Source organism: Eubalaena glacialis, chromosome 12, assembly GCF_028564815.1.
Source record: "Eubalaena glacialis isolate mEubGla1 chromosome 12, mEubGla1.1.hap2.+ XY, whole genome shotgun sequence".
Classification (NCBI taxonomy): domain Eukaryota; kingdom Metazoa; phylum Chordata; class Mammalia; order Artiodactyla; family Balaenidae; genus Eubalaena; species Eubalaena glacialis.
In genome coordinates this window covers 35,901,262-35,924,558 of record NC_083727.1, presented here as the reverse complement: position 1 = coordinate 35,924,558, position 23,297 = coordinate 35,901,262, and positions in this window count along the sequence as shown.

Here is a 23,297-nt window from a genome sequence, read left to right as displayed (position 1 = left end):
CTAGTTAACAAGCAAAAATACTTCGAGGTCCCTCTTTGCTATTAAATGAAATGATACAGGGGAGTATGGTAAAGCCATAAAGGGAGTAAATCTAGAGTCCATTTTACACCCTGGCTCTACCAGTATTTAGTCTTAGACAATTTAGCTGAGGCTCTCCTAGTCTTAGTTTCCCCATTAGTAAAATGGGACTGATAATACAGTCATTAGGAGAATTAAATGAGAATAAATCTGTACAGTACAATGGTTGGTACATAATAAGCTTTACTATATGTTAGCTATTTATTAATATGTTTATACCCATCCTTGTTCCTAATTCTTTGGCATTATCTGTAGTCTGAAATGTGAATTAATGTCAAGGATTTGGGGCCTTTGGGCTTCCCTTAGACCACAGGGGATGCTCTCAGCATCTCTTCCTGAGGACAGAGAGACTCCTCTTCAAATAAGCCCACCTTCAGTGTACCCAAGATCTCATATCACATAAATAACATACATGTGTAAATACGCAAAAGTGATAATTATTTATTCTGATGTCCTTCTTTTGTAAATCTAGAGTTTCTTGCAGATGATATCCAAACTTCTTAATTCAGTTTCTTAATGTTTCTAAAAGTAGCAAATAGGGGCGAAATGTGTGCATTTTGGGGAGAAGGAGATATTGGAGGGGCTGGCATTGGTGACTCTGGAGAAAAAAAAGTAATTAAACAGTAAAATATATGTGTAACTCCAAATGCTGGATATAAGAATTTGTAAATATTTAGTGCTGGGATAGATCCTGGAGATCCTGTAGTTCTATCCCCCGTACTAACCCCACACCCCAGGAAAATAAGACTCAACAAAGTTAAGTGATCTGCCCAGGTTCACACAGTAAGGTCTGGGCCAGAACAGAAGGAAACTCCAGCAACTTCTGGTGTGTGTTCTACTGCAGTGTCTCTAAGAGATGAGCAACTGTTTTCTTAAATAGCTCAAATTGAGCATTTACAACAAAACTAGTTTTCTTTTAAGCATATTTAAGAAGCAGAGTCAATATTCTTTCCCCTGACTTCTAATTAACTGAAAAATGTTTTTCTCTGAACATTATAAATGTGACTGTCTTAGTCCATTGGGCTGTTATAACAAAATACCACAGATCTGCTTATAAACAACAGAAATTTATTTCTCACCATTCTAGAGGCTGGGAAGTCAAGACCAAGGCACTGGCAGATTTTGTGTTTGGAGAAATCTTCCTTCTTGATTCATAAGCAGTGTCTTTTCACGTTATCAAAAAGCAGAAAAAGAAAAAGACCTCTGTGGTGTCTCTTTTATAAGGGCACTAATCCCATTCATGAGGGCTCCACTCTCATGACCTATTCACCTCCCAAAAGCCCTACTTCCTAATACCATCACATTGAACGTTAGGATTTCTTTTTTTAAATTTATTTATTTTATTTATTTCTTTGGTTGCGTTGGGTCTTAATTGCGGCAGGCAGGCTCCTTAGTTGTGGCTCATGGGCTCCTTAGTTGTCGCTTGCTGGCTCCTTTAGTTGCGGCACGTGTGTTCCTCAGCTGTGGCATATGAACTCTTAGTTGCGGCATGCATGTGGGATCTAGTTCCCTGACCATGGATTGAACCCCGGTCCCGTGCATTGGGAGTGCGGGGTCCTAATCACTGTGCCACCAGGGAAGTCCCTAGGATTTCAACATATGAAGTTTGTGAGGACATAAATATTCAGACCCTAATAGTGAGTAAATTGGTTTGTAAATTTAATTGGTAATTAATAAAATTGATTGGTAAATTTAAAAACAGGTGTTCTTCCCTCTTTTTGAAATTTGAGTGAACATGGGTGCAACTGCTTGTTGTTTCTTATGTATTCTTTTGCCTTTGCCTCCTCTATGCATTTGCTTCTAATATTCTCCCTACCTGGCATGTTCTCTCTTCCTTCCTCAAGTATCTGAAGCCTCTTTCCTTTACAGATCAGTTCAAGCATCTTTGAATCAACCGCTGATCCTCCCAATTTTCTGAAAGAGACTCCTCTCTTTTGAATCCCATTTCTCTTTATTGGTGTTTCTCTCAAGGAACTTTTCACTTGTAACATTATTTAAATATTTTTATACCCCTATAGTATCAAGCATAGTATCTCACACATAGTAGGTGTTCAATATTTTTAAAAAAGCAACCAAGTCTATATCTCAGTTTAAAATACCCTAGCCCAACTAGAAATGGCCATTGCCAATAATACAGGTCCTTTCATACCCAGGTTCTTGAACCTGAAACACTGCCTCTCAACAAAATAGTTTATGCAAATAAAATAATATGTTTTAAAACTAACTTATTTTCTTATTTTTCTACTAAAACTCCATGTTGTCATTTAATATCAAGATATCATTAGGAAATATTATAGTCCTTGATAACAATGTCACATTTTAATCATCATAAACTCATCACAATTTAATTATGCATCTTAACTTTAGTATAGTATTCATAGAAACCCAGTTAAGCTTATTCTAATTTGGCTTAGAATTGTGAACCTTTTTCTTGCATTATCAAGAGTGAGAACAGAGAGTAGGAGAGAAGTGGCATTCAGGAAAGCCAGAGACTCAAAGCCCTATTGCAAGAGGCTTAATTACATAGCTTACCTTGTGGATTTGCAGGAAAAGAAATGTGTGTGTGTGTGTGTGTGTGTGTGTATAAAATAATAACTTATATACAAACACACTCTTTAAAATGTAAAGACTTTTACTATTACATCTATCTACCTTTGTAATAAGTCTTTAAGATAAAAAGAAAAAGTATTTTTAACTCCATCTTCCAAAAGCCTGGGACACAGAAAGATTAATTTATTTACTTAAGGTCATACATCTAGCGAATTCCAGCCTTGCGACTAGAAGCTATGTCACTTGACTCACAGTCCTTGAATCTTTCTTCTACTCTATTTTGACTTAAGAAAAATTTTGCAATAGTACATTTCTGCATTTTAGTGCCAAAAAACACCTCTAGAGTAGCAGTAGTAGCATCAGTAGTACTAGTTGTTGCTGTAAGAAATTGAGTTATCATCTTAAAATGTCTTTAAATCCCTCATTAGATTTTGTAAAGGTGAATTGACTTTTTAAAGAGTCCCAGTGTTTCCTTTGAGCCTAATTTTAGAGACTATTTCTTTCCTCTTGAAATATGCTGAACATGCTCTATCGCTTTAGAGAAATTAAAGAATGCTGAGGATTTGAATTTTGACCAGAGTAGATATGAGAGGGCTTCAAGAACAACAACAACAAAATGTCTTTCATTAACATGTGCTTAATGCATTCTGCTTTCATAAATGAAGCCACTAAAAAACTAATTTCTACCGTTAGCGGGGATCGTAGGCAAAAATCACTGGTTCCCTCCTACTTAAAATTTTCTGTTTCAAAAACAGTTTTCCTGCAAGTGAAGAAATTAAAGCATTGGGAAGATATCCATGACCACAGCTTCTAATAGTAACTGCCCCTTTTCTTGATTTATCCAGTATTTACAGTCTATACTACTGCTTGTGCACAGGTATCTTGGAATCGTTTTTTTCCCTCTATTATCTCCCAATAAAATTTTATTTTTTGTGGGTAGATTCACATATTAAACCAATTCAGATTAAGATATGAATAATCTATGAAGTATACATTTTTCTTGATATGTGGGAAGAGGACTGAGCGATAGCATTTTGTTACTGATATTTTTCTCATAGTGTAATCTTTAGACCATCTGAGTCAAAAGCACCTGGGGTGTTTGTTAAAATGTAGCACAGACACCTGAATCAGAATCTCTCTGTGGATGAGGCTCTGGAATCTGAGTCTGATACACACTAGAGTTTGAAAATCAGTAAAGTAGAGGATTAGGGAGGGGGCACAAGAAGTTACAGATAACAGACGCAAAATATGGCTTACGGTTAAGGAAGGATAAGTAAAAGCCATGCACCAAAACCAGAAGGCTCATCTCTGAACTTTGCCTGACTGCTTCTCAATTTCCTGCTCTGCAGGTTCATAGCACAAAATCATTTCTCATCAAAGATTATTAACTTTCCTTACGTGAGGAGATTTCACTAGAAATGTGAAATTGTTCTGCCAGAAACATCACTGGTAGGTTCTGAAGAAGCCAGCTCCAGACAGCCTGCTGGCTGCACGACCCAGTGGACAGCTATAACTGAGCTCCTCATGGGCTCAAGAAAGTGCTGTAAGTTGGGTGGTCTCTGTAAACAGTAGTTCAAGAAGTAGAACAGAAAACACTGAATGTAATTTAATATAGCACATACTCTCAACTCTGACAAGGCCCAGGTCTGATCGGTGTGAAGATCGAATTACCTCTCTGTCCACAGAGGGACACCCCTCCCCAAGCCCCGCCACTGGCAGTGTCTGTGGGAAAACTTCCTAGCAGCTGTGCTACCTTATCTAGTCAAAGGAAAGAAGAGGTCATCAGATTTCAGGGCTGCCAGTTGTTAAACCTTTATAAGACCCACAAGAAGGGAGGTGGGGGGGAAATGGGGAAGGCCTAGAGGGTTTTAAGGACAGATACACAAAAATAGTTCCAATTCCTTTGAGAACATAATCTAGGATTTATTTTCTGAAATAAAAACCTGGAAGGAAAAAAATAAACACACGTTAAACTTTTAATGACCAAATATCACTTAGGGATTTGACTGTATTTTCCTTCCTACACTAATGTTAGGGAGCCAAAGCCAGAATACTCAGAAAGACTAATTGCAAATGAAATTGAGACTGATAAGCATTTAATTAACTTTTGTCATATTTATTTAGTGTAGTATACTGGGCTACATTAGTAAAAAATAAAATAAAATTAAAAAATCAACCTTTTAACCTAAGAAAGAAGCACTGGACATTAAACAGACCAATGACAAAGTCTTGGCATCACAAAACAATCAACCCATAAGATTTTCAAGACCAAATTAGAGGTCAGCCTAGCCTAGATAGTGATAAATCTCATCTATACAATGTTAACTGAAGCTAAAACAAGCCACACTTCGAATTGATCAGTTTTTTTGTCAACTTTCCCCATGAAAGCCAGAAACTAAAACCTTGAATTCTACACTATTCTTGGGTCCCAAAGTTACTAGCGTTTTCTAGAAGTGAGTTTGTTTCATGAGGCACTAGAGGTGAATAATGTCACTCTGCTTCCCCACAGCCTCCCAGGCTGATCCCTCTACAGCCTTGAGACTAACTCTGTTTTACTGTTATCTTACTTTTGTTTACCCCTATCTTAAAGCTTAAGCTTCTTAGGTCAAGGACCCTGTCTTTGGTGGTTTATACTTTCTGGAGCAATATACTTCTCTGTAAATAATTATGTTTGGTCATCACGAGACACTTCAATTGGATTTTCCCATAAAAGAGAAAGTTCTTTAAAGAGTGCTTTATAGTTAAAGCACAACAGAACCCTTTTGGAGTCTTTTTCTATGAGGCCTATCAATACATATACACGATGGAAAAGTCTGAGGCACAGCAAAGCTAAGGTCACAGTCAAAGGAGGTTCAAGTGTTTCTCAGAGTCTGGACTACAGTCACAGTACTAGGTGTGACTATGGTCACACAACAGAACTATGGTTCTGTTGGCAGAACCCTCCAAATCAGGTAAAAAGTGATGAATCTGGGACTTCCCTGGCAGTCCGGTGGTTAAGACTCCACGCTTCCAATGCAGGGGGCGTGGGTTTGATCCCTGGTCGGGAAACTAACATCCCACATGCACACTGCACAGCCTAAAAAATAAAAATTATTTTTTAAAAAGTGATGAATCTACTAATTATTGTTATTTTGGGAGAATTTGAGACCAAATAGTTTATTGGTTTCAGTGAAATGACTATAATTTGGAGTATTAAAGGTACAACTAGACCTTTGTTTACTGGTAAAGGCATCATCATAGTACATATGTGATGAATTTCATTTTCTATTTCTCCAGCATGTATTTATGTTGTGATTTCAAATTTGGTGGGACATCAGAATTACTAAGAAACATTTTAAAAGAATTAAAATCACAGCCAGATATCAGAGCCTTGCCTATCTACTGTTGGACCTGGGAATCTGTGCAAAACGTCAGAGGTAGATCTGATTTCTGATATTCCGCTGGGTAGGAGACTCCTACATATGCCCCAAAACTTGAGTGAATCTTCAGAAGGTGCTGTGCTATACCTGTTTGAAGCACCTGGCGTGCAAAAGCAAAGTCTGGAGCCCCAGACTCAGAATTCAGGTGTGTCCTCAATCCATCAGCACCCAGTCACTTCATATGAAAAGTTTAAAACAGCCCCAAGACTTAATGACACAAATGACTAAAAAGTTCTAATAATTTTGTTTTAAAATCTCCCCAGAGGATTTTAACATGTAGCCAAGCTTGAGACCCGCTGGAAAGGATGAGACATGTCCTTTGTAGAATTATTGTTTCATCCTTTCCAGGGCATCAATGAAGTACTTATATAACCAGGTACATTGACTAGATTTTTGACATCTAAGTCTCACAACAGTATTTTGGGGTAAGTAGTAAAATTCTCATTAAGCAGATGAAGAAATAGAAAATATGCTTGTCTTCCTACTCAAAGTATTGTCCACATATTAGCAGCAACAGCATCACCTAGGAGCTTGTTAGAAATGCAGAATACCAGTACCCAAGCCAGGTTTTCTGCATCAGAATCTAGTATTTTAACAAGATTCCCCAGTGAGTTGTCTACATGTTAAAGTTTGAAAGGCACACTGCTCTAGGGAGGATTCATACCCATGAGGCTTCTCCTGGGAGTGAATGAGCCTTCCCTGTACACTGCCTGCCTTGCATATGAAACTGTTTGTTATCAGTTCCCTCCAATATAAAGACTTTCCTCAAGTGAGCATGACTCACTTGAAAGAGTAAAGTGGGGCTATATCACCCGATCTCCTCACCTTGGCTTTTTCAGTCAAAGAACTATATATTACTCAATAAAGAAGATGTATTTTTAGAGAATCTAAAACAAGAATGGAATGATCTATAGGAGAGCAACGTTTGTGAGATGCCCTGAACTAATGGTTTGTGTTACCTACTTTGACCTTTGGTTGTGTCCCCAACACTTGTTTGAACCTTCAACTCCTGGCCCTGACCCTGTCTCACCCTAAATCTCAGCAGAGCAAAGAATAAAAAGGATCTTAAATTCTGCATACCGATGAAGTACTTGTGTTAGGTAGTGTTCATTCATTCACTGTTCACTAACATTGCACTGGATGTTATGATTCAAAGATGAATAGGACAGCATTTCTGATTGTAACTAATTAATGAATTATTGCAAGAGACAGACAATAACAGATCATTACAATATGTGTGACAAATGAGAATACCATATGTTTGTGAGGGCATGATAAGATCCATATAGTTTTATACACTGCTTTTTGGAGTATGAATTATGGCAACCTTCTTGCAAGCAGTTTGGTAATACATATTAAAAGTCTTAAAATGTTCTTGAGTTTAGATGGTTTATACATGACCCATTAAGAAGACATTGTATGAAGTTTAGTAGGGAGGACGGGACCAGATTTATATTTTGGAAAGTGTATTTTGGCTCAATGTAGGGAATGGATTGGAGGGGGGTGCTGAACTGGAAGCAGGGAGATTAATTACTAGGCTGTCATAGCAACCCAACATTTTTCTAATCTAAGAAAAGATGAGAGCCTGGAATGGGGCCATGATAATGTCTGGCTTCTTTGAGCCTAATATGTTTTTAGTCTTACCTCAAAAGTGCCTCTTCTAGGAAATAATCAGAGATGGACTATCACAAGCAAAGATTTGCAAAGATGTTTACTGCTGCAATGTTTATAATAGTAAAAATTTTGAAAAAACCCCCTAGAATATCCAAGTTACCCTTAAACAAATCATAATATATCAGTTTGATAGAATGTATAGTCATTAAAATAGTATAAAAATTTTAATGAAGTGGGACTAAGTAATATAGTATAGTATTAGACAAAATCCTGTGATCAAAATTACCCAAACGTTTTAGTGTGGTCTACAAATTCACTCAAGCTCTAATCTCTTCCTAAGTCTCTTGTCTTATGCCTATGACACCTCAGCTGTACTTAAATGATAGTTGTTCTCTAAACATAGCAAGTTCTCTCGAAATCCCATGCTATTGAATATGCTAGGTTTTTTTTCTGTGTGTGTTTTTTTTTTTACACAAATTCCTTTTTTTCTTTATAGCTCAGAGAAAAGCCATAGCTACCCCACCCCAGGACAGCTCAGGTCCCTGGAGTCATCTGTTCAATTAATTAATTATCTATTTAATCGTCCCCTATCATTTTATGAGTATGAACTGTAACTTACTTCCCCTCAGCTTAGTTCTGGTAGGTAGGCTCTACTGTAGGGCTTGGAACTGTATCCTCCCCAAGTTCATCTCCATTTCTCATTCAGAGCCTCTTCCTCATGGAGATTAATTACCTTACTGGAATTAAGTCTTCTTAGAGGAGCCATATCCTTTTCCTACTGAATATTTGAAAGCCACCAAACGGTGAAGAATATATCTTAACTGCTGTTCTGACTTCTTGAGAGATTGATTTAAAATGTTTAGAAATAAGTTGATTAATAAATTTGTTGATAAAATAGAGGAAAACTTGTGCAAACAGCTTTATATAGATAAAGATTTAATTATTAAAGACACAAGACAAAAGAAAATGTCTTTCTTCTTGGAGGATTTTAGAAGGGCCTTCAAGAAGAGATTGGACTTCAGAGAAAACAACTTGAGCAAAATTCTGAAGGTGGGATATCGCCAAGTATGTTTGCAGTAAAATGAGTGCACGGCCTGATGCCATGGCTCCATGGAAAGCCAGTGGTGGAAAATTAAATGGAAAAGTCTAGAAAGAGCCAAGCTTTGGTATTTGAATGCTCATGTTGAAGTACTGATATTTAAATTTTACTTTTCATATTCTAAGGATTCATTGAAGATTTTTGTATGTAGGCAATGACCTGCTTATATCTGTGTATTGTAAAAATAACTGAAAGTATGTGAGAAGGATGGCAGAGAGGAGAACCTGGAGGTTGGTAGCTCCTAAATTGGTTGCTTCTACCCAGACCTTCATCTGACCTTTGGACCTGCCAACCAGCCTAGAAACTGATCTGCCTACAGGGCCGTCTCACATACTTACACCAAACTCATCATGTCTGAAACAGAGTTTATCAAAGTTATTTGTTTATCCCATGAATTAAATTGTGCACGGATAGGTAAACATACCCACGTAATAAAAAAATTCTTGAGATGTTGGTTTCCCAAAATAACTAGAATTGGGGAGATCCAGAGTACTCCACTGGGGCTCTTGTGTCCTGTAAGTTTAGAGCAGATGAAGGTAAGTGTATCACTTGCCAGCAGGCTGCAGTGCTTGAAGGTAAGGAGAAAAACGCAGAGGGCCATGTCTTAGGGTGAACCTCTTCAATCCAGACAGACTTTCCAATTGAGGCAACTTTGTGAATGTTGACTCAGGCTAATCACAAGGGGATAATCTGGAAAAGAAGGGGAATCAGATGAAGGCAAGAAGATCTGAAGCATAGGTGAGAAGAATGCACTGAGGCAAAGAGAAAGGCCCTAAGGATGACCACTACACTCTCCAGAGAGGACTTAAATAATCATTAAAGGACTTTAATAATTGGGCATGGGTATCAAGATGTTCAAATCGCTGTCCTTTCAGTATAAGCCCAACACTCTGGTACAGCTCTCTGTTTGTATTTCACTGTAAACATTTTGGAAATCATCTGATGTCCTGTAATGCACAGGGCAACTTCCTAGGACACTTCTGTATCTTCAGTGCTGAAACTGTATAATTCCCTATCGATGTTTATTCTTGCTCAGGTTTTTGCTTGCACAGTTCTATTTGACTCAGTTTTCTACCTTAACATAGAGGCTTATTCTTCCATCCCCACTGTTTTCTGCTTCATTCTATTTCATCTCATTCCCTCTTTCCTTTTCCTGTCTTATTTGCCACAACTCAATATACAGACCTTTAATTTGAGCCCTCCTTCACCTATACCAGGTTTTGACTTGTGAGTTTTCTAAACCAAAAACTAATACGGATATGAAGTAGCGCTCTAGCACATGTGTGAGGATTGAAGCCATGTTCTGAACCTTTGTCCTCTTGGCTGGGGCCAGGCGTCCTCTAAACCTTTCCCAAATTCTGTCCTGAGAAGGCTCCTTTGCCATCAGGAGTTGCCTGTGTCATACTAAAAGCCACTCACCACTCAGACTTTCAACACTGAAATTCTGCAGAAGATACCAGCTGTGATGCATCACTGTACATGTGCCAAATATTGCACTGAACACTACAGACACAGGGTGACTAAGACGTAGTGGTTAAGAATCCACCTGCCAATGCAGGGGACATGGGTTAAGAGCTCTGTTCTGGGAGGATCCCACATGCCGCGGAGCAACTAAGTCCGTGCACCACAACTACTGAGCCTGTGCTCTGGAGCCCGCGAGCCACAACTACTGAGCTCGCGTGCCACAACTACTGAAGCCTGGGCGCCCTAGAGCCCGTGCTCCGCAGCAAGAGAAGCCACCGCAATGAGAAGCCCGCGCACCGCAACGAAGAGTAGCCCCCGCTCGCCGCAACTAGAGAAAGCCCGCGTGCAGCAACGAAGACCCAACGCAGCACCCCCACAAAAAAAATGGCCTGTCTTGGACTTCCGTGGTGGTCCAGTGGTTAAGACTCTGCACTTCCAATGCAGGGGGTGCAGGTTCGATCCCTGGTTGGGGAGCGAGGATCCCATATACCGCAGGGCGTGGCCAAAAAAAAAAAAAAGACTTCTGTTTTTTAGACTCTTTCTTTCGGAAACTCACAGTAGAAAGGGAGGATCGGACAACTACGTATATAATTAAAATACAGTGTAACAGATACAATATATAAACATACTGCATTAATGTTTTTTAAAAAGTTGTATCATGAATTGAGTTCTCCGTCTTGCACACCAGCAGTCACTCCCTCCTAAGCTGGCCACAACTGTCACACAGTGTGCGACAAGGCAGTGCCTCAGTGCATACGTATATACATTTACACACCAACAGTGACCTAATTCATATTCACCTTAAGCGTTTTCATTTGGTGAGTAAATTAGAGCTCTGTTATACTGGTAATTGGTGCATACACTGGACTGTAAATTTTCCATCAGTTTCTATTTTTTTGGTCTCTTGGTTTTCACCAATTATTGAACTCACACACTTAAGGCTATGGGAGGCGAAAATTATTTTCCTATTAGAGGTAAAAATGCTAAAATGAAGAAAACTTCGAGAAATCTGTATAAAATGGCTGGTTGCAAGACTCTGTGATTTTGATGCCTTCATTAGCAATTCCTCACTCCACACCAAAGACATTATATGAGGTTAGAGCTTCTGTGGTTCCACTGACATTGGGTAGGAAGATGTTGGTTCTTTCCTTCCTTTGTGATATGAGAATGTTTAAGGCTTCAGTGTGCATCTAGGGCAACTATGGGTCTTCCAAAACCAGTTCTTCGTATTCAGTGTAAAATGAAACATGTATTATGACCATGTTATTACCAGGGCCTAAGTCATCCTTATATAGTGCTTGGTAAATAACTAACTGCTTCTCTAATAGTATATTATTTGGTTATCACAATAGCTCTGCAAAGTGAATAGAGCTGATGTTTTATGTTCATTTTTCTTGTGAGAAAGTCTGGCTTGCTCAAGGCCACACAGTAGTAAAATCCAGATCCAGTTTTTCAATACAAATATACTAATAGCCATATTTGGAAGTCTGAAAACTCTTGTATTGCTCAAGAGCATTTTTCCCATTTGAGGGGCACAAGTCTTCTCCAAGCTCCACATGTCTTTTATTTCCTAGGTTTGCAAAAGGAACAATAACCTACATGCTGAGGTATTCTTAAAGAAATATTATTTCAATGTATTGTAAAGAGCTCTTGTCTGATTCTTAGAGAAATAAAACATGCCTTATTTTTACTTTCTTAATAAATCACTTGCAGGAAAAGAGAAAACAGACAAAACAAAAACTCATCCAAAATAAAGAAAACCCCTGTATTTTTTCTGAAATATTATATCCTGACAGACAACATAGGTTTATGGATGAAGCTTGAGTTTGGACGTCAGTTACACTGGCAGCCCCTGTTCTTCTTGCCTTGTTCCAATTTTCCTTTTATCACTAGCACTTATCACCTTCTCACATACCACATAACTTATACTTTAATTATTTTGATTTACTGTCTCTCTCCTCCAACCTGAATATAAGTTCCAAGTGGGCAGGGATCTTTCCTTTATTCTCTGAAGTATCCCAGCACCAGCACAGTGTCTGGCTAGTATAGTAGGAACACAATAAAGTTTGCTGATTGAATGAATGAATTCCCACCTGGGTGGGAATTTTCACTTTACCACTTACCAATAGCAAAACTTAGGAATGTTATTTAACCCTTCTAACGCCTTTTTTTTTTTTGTATGTGTGTTAAAATGTAAATAACATGAGTTACCATTTTAACCATTTTTAGGTGTGCAGATCTGTGACATTAAGTACATTCACATTGTTCTGCAGCCATCTATCTCCAGAATTTCTTCATCCTCCCCCAACTGAAATTCTGTACCTATTAAACAGTTCTTCATTCCCTCCTGCCCTCAGTCCCTGGCAAACATCCTTTTATTTTTTGTCTCTATAAAGTTAACTACTCTAAGTACCTCATATAAACAGAATCAGACAGGACTTGTCTTTTGTGACTGGCTTATTTCACTTAGTACAGTGCCTCAAGATTCATCCATGTGTGGCATGTGTCAGAATTTCTTTTCTTTTTAAGGATGAATAATATTCCATTTTATGTGTATTCCACGTTTTGCTATCCATCCATTTGATGATAGATAACTTGGGTTGCATCCACCTTTTGGCTATCGTGAATAACGCTGCTGAGAACGTGAGTGTACAAATATCTGCTTGAGTCCCTGTTTTCAATTCTTTTGGGCATACGCCTAGAAGCAGAATTGCTGGATCATATAATAATTCTATTTTTAATTTTTTGAGGAGCCACTATACCAGTTTTCACAGTGGCGGCACCATTTTACAATCTGACCAGCAAAGCACAAGAATTCTTTCTTCTCCACATCCTTGCCAAAACTTGTTATTTTCTTTTTGTTTATTTGTTTTGTTTTGTTTTTGCACTAACCATTCTAATAAGTGTGAAGGAAATCTTTCTGAGTTTTAATAGCTTTATCCCCACATAGTGGGGATAAACACAGAGATTTCGTGACCAGCACAGTCCTAGCACAGAGTGGGCATTTACTAAAAGAAGAATTTCCTTTGTTTATTGTTATATTTGGGAAGAAAAATTCCACATAAATGTTAAGAGAGTCACTTCCACTTTTCCTGTTATTATCTAAAATTCACTCATACTGGTATAGACATAAATCAGACATAATGTATAGGAGAGGATAGAAAGTTTTATTTTTATTTTTCTCTTTTTACCCAAAAGAGATTATTACTGACTGGATCCAATGGAAAGAGTCCAAATGATTATAAACTGAGACATAATTTTAGTGAGAAAGAACTGTGAGGAAAATTAAAGAAATCAGGACAATCTGATTTATGTATTAATAGTGCTATCCTTGAACTAAAGCAGAAGATTATTTCAGCTGAACAAATTGCTGATTTACACATTTTTAAAAAATCACTGAAATTAGATACTAGATTCAAGTGAACTATTATTTGACTGATTTCATCATTCTATCATTTAAGAACAGTTACAATTCTTCTTTCTACCCCTGTGGAGATTCATACTTAGTCTAGACTTAATAAACAAAAATGTTGGTGCTTAGGGAATTTTACCTTTAATATTCAGTTTAACTGGCTTCAATTCAGCAAAAGTTTACCAAACAGACATCATGTGCAAAGCATGCATGGAATACAAAGAATAAGATTCAGTATATACTTTTAAGAGTGAATTTGATAATCATTATTTTAACGGTTACAAAATACTGAGAGGATTAGATCAATATAGCAGAATGAACATACATCTCTGCTTCTTCTTATGCCTCAGGTACCATAAAAGAAAAGAAAAATGGTATCTTTTATATTTATTTATTTCTCTAACCATATCTATACCAATATCTATTTACAAATATAGTAAAAGAGAGAATATAATAATCTTCATTTTAACAATTTTAAATTAGTCAAAAGAGGATGGGATCAATATAAAGAAAGGAACATATATGTCCCATTGCTCTTCTGTCTAAAATATCATGAAATAAAAAACATATTTATATTTAAAATAATATAACCTGTAATAGCTCTTGAAAATAAAGACGCCTGTAAGTAATCTACATAATTTGAAGTATTTTTATCTTTCATTCATAATCACCAAAGAGTTTATGATAAACATAACCAGAAGCCATATTTAGGTGGGCAGGGATACTTAAATACAAAATTTTCAGAAAACAAACAAATTACCAATAATTTCAGAAAAAACAAAATAAAGAAATTTTATACAAGCAAATAAACAAATATAATTATAAAAAACAATAACAAAAAAAGATGCAATAAAGAAAACAAACTTTATAATTATTCTCAGCTCTTTAAGAATTCTACATCCATAAAGAAAGAAATAGATTTTGTGGAAACAAAAGCTAAAGTAGTTGAATTGTTAAAAACAAACAAATAAATTTAAAAAAACCTTGAGGGATGGACTGAGTAGAAAAATGTGCACAGCTAGATAGTAAATCCATGAGCTGAGGTTGGAGCCAAGGAAGTATCCCAGAACACAGCACAAAGGAACAAAGAAATGGAAAAAATGAGAGAAAAGTTAATAGACAAGGAAAGAAAATTCCAACATCGATTTAATAAGAGTCCCAGAAAGAACAAACAGACTGGAGTGGGAGAAATGACAAAGAAATCACATAAATCCAGAAGAAAATTTTCGATCTAATGGCACAATTGAAAGAGCTTATGTAGTACCAAACAAGATGAATAAGAAGAGACATGTACCTCGGCCACTATGCTGCAGGTTCAGAATTCCAAAGATGAAAAGAAAAATCCTGTAAGATTTTAAAGTGGAAAAAAAATAGGTTATCTACAAAACCACCTCACAAATCAGATGAACAAGAATCATCTCCTTGGCAGCACTGAGAGCCAGAAAATGATGAAGCTATATCTTTAATGTTGTCACCAAAAAACTGGTTTTAAACCTAAAATACTATACTTAAACTAATATTCAAATTGGAGGGCAAAATAATGACATTTTCAGATGTGCAATGAATCAGAAAATTTACCACCCACAGTTGTTCTCTGAAAAAAATTACTCTTCAGTATAAAACAGGAAAAAGGAGCCCAAGAAGTGGGAAGAAGTAGGCCAACAGAAAAAGTAGTGAGCAAAGAAACCTATAATCCTAGTTACGTTTAAATAGTTGTGGAGCATAATGTAAAAAATAAAGTAGCAATCAAATTTCTGGAACTAAAATCTCAGATGATTTCAACAGAGGAAGTTGGTAGAGGGCTGGGAGTATGATCATTGGGGAGGGAGTCAATTTATAATGTCCTAAGGTTCTTACCCTTTCACAGAGAGCATTTAAATTCAACTAAATGAATATATATATATATATATATATATATATATATATATATATATATATGTGTGTGTGTGTGTATATATATATAATAATGGTAAATGATAAAGTTATATATTAGATCTAAGCAAAAACAGAAAGAAGTTCAACAGAAGTTAAAATTTTATGAATACTAATATTATATACAAATTAGTTGTGTAAATTGCCAAAACCACTAGAGAAGAAAAATGCATGTGGTAAAAACATGTGATCTATTTAATAAAAGAGAAGGAAAGAGAAAGCATGGTAATTTGACAAATAAGCTCAAACACATCATTAATCACAAAAAAAACATGTTAAAGGTTAAAGTCTTCCATTAAAATACAGAGATCTGATGGTGTTTCTAAAAATCAAGCTATATACTATTCACAGTGGGGTAGAAAAAGTACATAGAAGGCAAACACAAACAAAAGTTAAGTATTGTAAAATTAATTTAAGACAAAATAAATTTTAGACTAAGTATTTAACATGTCAGGGTGACATTTTATATTCTTGAAAGCTACAATCTATTAAAATATACAATAATAAACATTTATCTACAAGATAGCTAGCCTAGACTATATATTAAAACTGCTATAAATATAAGAAAATATTTTAAAATCCTGTATTATAATTAAAGACTATAGTATGCCTATAAGAAATCAACAGTAGACAAAATATTAAAAATATAGAGGCTTTAAACAACACAATTAACAATTCTTATTTAATAGATAATAAAGAAATGTGTTTACTAAAATCAAAGAATTCACACTTCTAAAGAACATAAATTCAAAAATTCACAATTTAAAAGGCCCCAAAGAACAGAGGAAGTAGAATTAACTCTTCCCAAAAGGAAGAATATTCAAGATAGACCAGAGTATTCCAGGCAGAAGGAATAGTATGTGAAAAGCTTATCCTTCAGTTTCTGCCCAGCCCAAGTCTCTAAGCACACTGTATCTGCCACACCTGCCTTTATGGTTCTTCAGTTACCTCCATGAAATGTGTTAGATGTTGGAAAAACTAAGTTTGCAGTATTAAAATTGTACTAATGGAAGGAGGATAGACAAAAGGTAAGCATTCATATTTAACTTTTCTATCTCAGCTATCACCAGTGCCCTGCAATACTCATTAAACAATTTCATTTTGACTTTTTTTTTTTTTAATTTATTTTTGGCTGTGTTGGGTCTTCAGTGCTGCATGCAGGCTTTCTCTAGTTGCGGTGAGTGGGGGCTACTCTTCATTGTGGTGCGCGGGCTTCTCATTGCAGTGGCTTCTCTTGTTGGGGAGCACGGGCTCTAGGCACGTGAGCGTCAGTGGTTGCAGCACGCAGGCTCAGTAGTTGCGGCTCACAGGCTTAGTTGCTCTGCGGCATGTGGGATCTTCCCAGACCAAGGCTTATACCCGTGTTCCCTGCATTGGCAGGCGAATTCTTAACCACTGCACCACTAGGGAAGTCCTTGACTCTTTTTTTTTTTAAACACCTTTAGTGTTCTCTCTGTCTCTCTCTCACCAAGAAAAGGCCATGTGAGCACACAGGGTGATGACCATCTCCAAGGCAGGGAGAGTTGTCTCATCAGAACCCAGCCAGACTGACACCCTGATTCTCAGACTTCCAGCTGCCTGAACTGTGAGAAAAAAATTTTCTGTTGTTTAAGCCACCCTATCTATGGTATTTTGTTATGGCATCCTGAGCTGACTAAGACAGGTGGTATCATAAACCTGTTAAGAATTAGAAAAATATTCTGGGTTAGCTGCTTTACTTATATGAGGATGAACTCACCTAGATGTACATTATTCTACCAAATATATTTTATAACTCATCAGATACCAATAAAAGCCCCAATAGGATAGAGTCACATAACACCAATAGAGGTCTTTAAATGTTAAGCTCTTCGGTAACCTCCTGGATTGCTCTAATCAAGCGGAATAGCATAGGTCCTGTGTCATGTACTGGAGCCTCATAAACTCTGCTCTTGGCCAAATTCGCAGCAGCTCCTTTCACCCAGTTTTCTGTGTAAGACCCCAGAACCAGCTCTCTTAACCTACACACACCCATAAGAAGCACACAGCTCTAAGAAGTTGCTGCCAAAATTTTTTTTTTCATTTTCTAGCTTTTGCACAGATATGAAAGAGACAAAATATGTCCAGAGGTACAGCAAGCCTATTAATTCTGCTTCTGTGGCCAACTAAATAGAATGCAATAGAATGGAATCTTCCTAACAGGGTGTCAGATATCACCAAGTCCACAGTCATCCAGCTCTCTTGCACCCACAGAAACAAACTTTTAAACCTAGATGCTTATGACTGAAAATATGCCCTTTCTACCTGAATCTTTTGTGCTGCACTTCTTATCCTCTCTTCCATCTCTTCTCACTTTTCCATGGTTCTATATTTAATCATCTTGTAGTATTTCTCCCCTCTGTTACCCATGATCCATCTGTTCATTTTTTTCTTTTAAAATCCATTTTAACTAACCCACATTTTTGGCTTAACATTTTTTTTTCTTTCCACTCACCCACTGATTTCAAAACATCCTACATTGTTAGTTGAAAAAAATATAAGTGGTTACATCCCATTCTTACTAAAAATGGCCTACTTCTCTTTCTATCTCACCAAGAATGCCCATTTCCAGTCTTTATGATGCCATGACCCACAAAGGTCCAATTGTTTTCTTGGACTTTGACTAACAGGGATGACTTGCCTTACCCAGACAGAACAAGATTAAGGACCAGAAGTGAAGTGGGATGAATAACCCGATGAAGATGAAAGAGGAATAAGGAAGGGGGAGATACTCTTCATCCCAGAAAGGGTGGCTACTCCTTGGGTACCAGACAAGACTTGACAAATGGTGCTGGTCCACTCCCACTGCCACTCTGCTAAAGCCCACATCCTTTGGGTACCAAAATAAAAGATGTGTGACTTAGACTATTCTTCATAGGAATGATATTTGGTTTAAGGATGTTTCCTAAATATGGACAGTACCATAGAGTGCTTAGCTGCAATAACATTAAAGAAAACATAGCACAGAAAAAAAAAAAAAAAGCAGAACACCTGTAGTCTCTTGATCTGTGGTTCACTCTAAAAGAAAGAAAAAATATAGACTCTTTAAACTCTTATTCTTACCAAAACTCAAAGCTTTGTGTTTTAGCATCTAGAATCTCCTGGAAGATTGTATAAACTTTGGTTGCTTGCCATTGTGATACTAGGACCTTGCCAGTTACTCTAGAGAATAGAGTCCCAGATTCTGAGATATCACTTTGGTCATTTGTCTAATGAATTAAATCTCTTGGACAAATAATTAAATATCACATTGGCTAAATTTTTCTGACTACAAAAAGTTGATAATCTAGCATAATGAAGCAGTGTGTATAGTGACTGGAGCAAAGCCTGTCCTATTCCAGTCTTGGTTCTGACTTCTCCATTTATTTGCTATGTGACTTTGAGCAACATACTTATCTTAGCCTTAGTTTCCTCATCTGTAAAATGAGGATAACACTTGTAGGTACTTAGAATTTTCAGAAAATTTAACGAGTTAATGCATAAAAAACACTTAGAACAGTTCCTGGTATATAAGAAGCACTCAATATAATTGAGCTACTATTCTTAAGAATACTTTAGTCATCTCCCTTAAAACTACACTGGGTCCCTCAGGCATCATTCTATAACTCTGCTCAGTCATTTGAAGTTACAAAATTCTTCAGTATTTACATTAAAGATCTTAGCACTTGTACAGAAGTCAAACAACATTAAAGCAAAAGTCCTGAAATACACTTTTGTGACTGTGAAGAAAGAGAAATCAAGAATCAGAAATTCTGGTATTTTATTTCAACTTTTTTTTTTTAAAGAAACCAAGTTGTGCCCATTAATCAAGCATTTTTGTTCCTTAATTTCAACATTTATAAAATATGAAACATAGAAGCTGGCCAAGTTCAGAAATTATGTAGCATAAGCTTTAAGTTATGAACACTGGTTATATATACATAGATTGTTATTCTAGAAAATCAAAATCACAGTAGCTTATTTAGTACCTACACAATGATGTGTTAGTTATGATAGGTATTTTTGCTGCTAGGTAGTCATGCATAAGTAATAAATTAATCTGTTAACATTGCTTTTATAAAATCATATCAAAATTTAGCTTTTTGTTAATATTTAGAAAGAACTGCATGGATTTAAGATGGCAGACTCTGGAGCCAGACTGCTAGCTTTTGGAACCCATCTCTACTGCCTGCCACCTAGCATAAGCTTGAGCAACTTACTTAACTCTTCTTTCTACCTCAGTTTCCCCATTGCAAAATGGAGAAATAACTAATCTTCTTCATAAGATTGTGATGAGAACTAAATTATATAGTATATGCAAAGCACCTAGAATAGTGCCAGGCAACATAGTAAACACTCAAAACTTGTCAGCTTGAAATAAAATTTTTCTATTTCCCACTTTTTTTTCTGGTCAACATTCAATATCAATTATCAAAGGTTTATTCTAAAACTGCATGGCATTTGGTCATCTTTGCATCACCATCACATCATTTACATAGAAAATCCATGACTGCATTTCCTGGTCACCATTTCTGTCCCCCCTGTCTTCTCAGTGAGATTCACTGAGTTCATACTCTGTGCTCACTATTCTAGAGTCAAGTATTCGGGGGTAGGAGGGCTCGGGGTACCAGATTCTTAGATTCCCGGAACTTTGAGTCTATCAATTTTCTTCCATTGGCTATCTGCAAATTTAAACATGCTGAGAAGACAGAAGAAAGGGTCCAGAGATCTGAGACAAGGAAAAAAAGGATAGACACTGGGACCAGGAAAAGAGAGAAATGGTTACCAGGATGAAAATAGACATGATTCCTGACTTCAAAGGGTTTGTAATCTGGTGGAAGAAACTGATAAAGGCACAGAATCACTGCAGTAGAGCCCTGAGTTAATGAATACAAGTACTAGTGGCACACAGAGGGAGGAATGACAAGTCTGCCTGGGGAATTAGGGATGTTTTCACAGAGGATTTGACACTTGAGTAAGTCCCTAAGGACAACTAGGTATTCCCCAGCTTGAGACAAACCATATTTTGCAGAGCATGAGGCCTGCAGAAGCATGATGTGTTCGGGAAGTAGTCACTCACTGTGGCTATAATAGAGAGAGTGTGGGTGGAAGCAGAAGACATAGAGGAAGAGGTGGGGGAGTTGAGAAATCATGTGCCCAAATAGGTTTAATATGTCTCTTTCATCTTTCTTCTCCTCCTCCCACCATCCTCCCTAGTGTGACTAAATGAGAGACGCTTGGAAGTTCCTGTTTCTGGTTCTGGGGAAGGCAGTGAATCCATGCAACTCTGAGAAGAGTGGCCCGGGGTGACCTGAGCATCTGGAAGGGCCATTTTCAGTCTTTAAGCTGGGACAGCTGAGTGGCTAGTGGTGTCACCAAGTGACTCAGCAGGACTGGGGACTGTTACTGAATTTTATCATGTCACAGCTAATAGTGTCAGCAAAACATAAAGCATTACTCGAAAATTATTGTCAGATGGAATTTCTTTGGTTGCTTTGTTGAAAATTACATGCATGCTGTGTTGGTATAGATAGCCAGCCCTGTGTGTGCGTGCGTGTGTGTGTGTGTGTGTGTTGGTTTTTATAGCGTGCAGGCCCCAGGAATCCTGAATAACAAGCATGTCCTTTTAATATTATTTGTACACATATCTGTGTATTCAGGTCAAGGGTACAATGGAGGCTTTTTATGCCTGTGGAAGTGTCAGAACAGGGATGAGAGGACAGAGCGTTGCTAAAAATCTAACAAGACGCGACCAGTTGTTTCTCTTCTAGTGACAGAGTGTCAGCTTTCCTCTGGCCAATCCTCTTCCTAGCCCAGGCCTTTATGAATAGTGAAACAAACACTCCTTTTTCTTGTATGTTCTAGTCTAGATGGTGCAAAATCCTTCAATCTGGCATAAAAAGGCAGTTCAACCCAGAAAATACTTTGCCTATGTTTTCCTGGGACTCTCCTCAGTAACATTCTCTGCAAATTCTGCCTGCCAAAGCAGTATGAGAACACAGGATAGCTTTACTGAGAAGAAAACTGATATGAAAAGTGGGCAAGAAGTTGACAAAAGAGGTCTCTTTAGAGTATAAGCATAAAAATTCAAAAAAAACACAATTTGCTAACTAATTTTGTAACAAATTAGGAAATAACTCAATCTCTGGCTACCTGAAATTGCATTAAATTAGGAGAAAAAAAGTCAACACATTCATTTGCATAATATGAGGTGCTTATTAAGTCTACTGGATGGTGATGCTACACAAAATATACTTTCCATATTTCACTGTGATTTGCTCTTAAGGTATCAGAAACTAAAACTGGATACACTTTCTCTTGGCATCTCATAAAAATGTTCTTACAGAGTCAATCTAATAGTTCAGCACCAGCAGCACCAATCTTGTTCAGTTCTCCTGAAAGTTTTCAGCAATAAATCTCTAGAAATGTCCACTTAAGCAGTAGAGGTCATAAATACTTCACGATAGCAATAAAATAGAACAGAATTTTGGAAGTTATAATTTTAGTGGATATAACTGCACTATAAAAGGAAGTCCTCTGGGACCCAGAATAAATGCAAAACTCCACCCAAGTGAACTGCAGTGCTAACCCATCTGCAAGTGGTAAATTATCCCCAGTCCCAGGTGTGGTGCATTATCCTAAGTGTGTCCAGTGATTAAAGGTAAGAACGTGGCTAAAATCCAAGGGAGCAGTGAACATTAATGATGGCTGGAAATTGTCAACAATTTCTCTGGAAGTTTGATTCGTTCCTATTTGCTCACATTAGCCATGTCCAAAGTTCAGTGGGTTGTCTATGATCAGTATAGGTACTCTGGTGAGAGAGGCCCAGAGGGTGAAAAAGAGACTTTGGCTCTTCATTTGCCCCAAAAGGAGTTCATACCGGATGAAAGTAGAGCCATAATCCTTTTATCTGTAAGCCCTTCAGGTTTCCACAAAGAATAGACACTTACTGTGGTCTTTGTCCTAAAATTCAACTGATGATTGCAAAGCAACATAAAAGTTGCATTACATTTGTGCTCTCTCTGATACATCATTTATCCCATTTAGTACAGATTTGCATAGCTGTTATTTTTCATTTAAATCTGTGTTGGGGTCTTAGAAACTACCAAAGGGTCAAGGATATGTTTAATTGGTTTCCTAAGCTCTTCCCCCACTCCCCGCACCCATACACGTGTAAAGAACACTATGCATTGTTGAATGCAAGTGATTATTATTTCTTGATTACGTCCATAACTTTTTTGTAGTGTTTGGGGTCAAAAAGTTCCCATCTTTTATTCTTTTTCACCAAGTTCTTGAATTGTCCCCTATGCCCCAATCTAATTTTGATTGGTGCCATCTAGAAAAATGATGAGAACAATATTGAATGAAAGTGGCAGGGATAAGAAAGTTACATCTGAAGAGCAGATGAAGAAAATTTTTACGCAAGGAAGCCCAAGCTTCCAATTTTTAATCACCATTTGAATGTGGCCTATTAAAATGCCAAATCACTTTGCAATATTGTGTTATGTCTTCAGAGCTTAAAATAGTCACTGTGAAATAGTCATTCCACTCTAGTTTTCGCCTCTGAAAATAATAACATATTGCACCTTTTGCTGTTGCTTCTAATTTTTTGGTTTTCATTATTGTGTAACTGAAATGTCAGCCTCCTGCATCTAAGGGTCACCATCTAGTTTATTTGGAAAATAAAGGAACAAAAGGATTTGTCTCATGTCAACTCTTGAGTCACTGACCT